Raw genomic sequence first — 2,268 nt, forward strand, 5'->3', positions numbered from 1 at the left:
ACACACACACACACACACACACACACACACACACACACACACACACACAGAGAGAGAGAGAGAGAGAGAGAGAGTGAGAGAGAAAGAGAGAGAGAGAGATAGAGAGAGAGAGAGACAGAGCGCTAAAGTCCTTCTGCAAAGTTTGGCACAAATTTCCTTGGACCTTTTTTGTTTTAGAGGCCTGGCCAGAGGGTTCCCCAAACAGGAGACTTAACTGCTTCTTAAATGTGCCTTTCGCTATCCAACATCAATCTGTGAATCCACATTGAATTAAAAAAACATTTTTTTTTTGATGGGGCACGGTGGCTCATGCCTGTAATCCCAGCACTTTGGGAGGCTGAGGAGGGCAGATCACAAGGTCAGGAGTTCACGACTAGCCTGACCAATATGGCGAAACCTCGCCTCTAGTAAAATACAAAAATTAGCTGGGAGTTGTGATGCATTCCCATAGTCCCATCTACTCGGGAGGCAGAGGCAGGAAAATCGCTTGAACCCGGGAGGCGGAAGTTGGGTGACACAGTGACTCCCTGTCTCAAAAAAATTTTTTTTTCTTTTTGAGACTTCTGGTCTCAAGCAGTCTTCCCACTTCGGCCTCCCAAAGTGTTGGGATTGCATGCATGGGCCAGTGGATGTATTAAATGCCCATGAGATAAGTGAGTCAAGAAAACGAGGCTACATTTCCCATCCAAATATGTAAGCTCTTCCTCATTCCGTGCCTCTTGCCTGTCCACCAACCTGCCCACATACACAAAGACTTTCCATCTCAGATGTCCATTTTCAGAGAAAAAGGTGATTCACTTGGTATCCTGATGCAGATGGATGCTGTGTTGAGATGTGGGACTCCTGCTATCTGAAGGTGCTATTCTTTTTCTTGTAAGTTTCCATAACTAGATTAATTAGTCAGTATCATCTAGTCTGATTATCTGTTTCATCAGGGATTCCTCACAGATTTCCTATGTTCTGATCAGTTACCATGGATATTGCTTTTGTTATCACAGTTCTCAGTAACTAAAGGCTGTACTTTTGTGGGGTTCACCTGCTGTAAAAATTAATCTGTACAAAAGCTCTCAGGATACACCTTGTTTATTTGTTTTTAATTCTTTTTTTTTTTTTTTTTTTTTAGACAGAGTCTCGTCCTGTCACACAGCCTGGAATGCAGTAGTGCGATCTCGGCTCACTGCAACCTCCGCTTCCCAGGTTCAAGTGACTCTCCTGCCTCAGCCTCCAAAGTAGCTGGGATTACAGGCATGCACCACCAAGCCCAGATAATTTTTTCTGTTTTGTTTTGTATTTTTAGTAGAGATGGGGTTTCACCATGTTGGTCAGGCTGGTCTTGAACTCCTGACCTCAAATGATCCGCCCACCTCGCCCTCCCAAAGTGTTGGGATTACAGGTGTGAGCCACCATGCCCAGCCTTAACTCTTTTTAATAGAGACGGAAGGATTGCAGATCCTGGGGTAGTGGTAAAATTTCCCATATGCTTGTTAATTATCAAACATTTGCATCTCATCTTCAACTCCAAGCATACATTTCCAGTGTGGTTTATGCTTTGGAGACATTTGGCTCTGAGATTGCTGGGGTTTGGAGACAGTCATGTCCTCCCTCCTCCTCTCAGGCTCATCTCATTGCAGCAGAATTACTTGCTTAGCTGTCTGTTTTCTTTCTTCCCTGTATAACACTGTGGATTCAAGTTATCATTGTCTCCCCAAAGTGGCTCAGGGCACAGAGAGGGTCCTCAACATGTCTTCAGTGAATGAATGGCTCTTTCTTGTATTTCTCTCCTCTTACTCAGCTGAAAAGTGCAATTACATCTAAGATCCCTGTTTAAGATAGGACTTTTCTGATTGTAAGAAAAAACAAAAGACACTCAAGGAATGGGAAGCTGGTGGGTGAAGAAGGAGATACCCAGGCCCAGGGGCCCAGGAAAAGCTGGACAGGCAAATGGAAGCCTTAGAACAGTGAAAGGACACCTCTGGACCCAAGGCTGCCCCAGGGGCCTCGGGAGCAGGAGTCTGTGGGTTTCACTTGGTGCTCTGTCCTTGACACAGCCCTGGGTTCCTTCAGGCCTCCTGTTCCCTGCTGTCTCCCGCTATGTCTCACCTGTCAGTCTACATCTCTCTACTTTACAGATTCATCCGATCCACATTTCTTCTCCCTCATAACCGGCTGCACAAGGCCCGCTGTGGCCTCTCTGGCTTCTTTCTATGTTATGATGTTTAAAGGTCAACTTTTTTCCCCCAAGTTTTATTTTAGATTTGGGGGGTACCT

The sequence above is a fragment of the Sapajus apella genome, unplaced genomic scaffold (genome assembly GCF_009761245.1).
Source record: "Sapajus apella isolate SASKATOON/1434 unplaced genomic scaffold, GSC_monkey_1.0 scaffold43, whole genome shotgun sequence".
Lineage (NCBI taxonomy): Eukaryota > Metazoa > Chordata > Mammalia > Primates > Cebidae > Sapajus > Sapajus apella.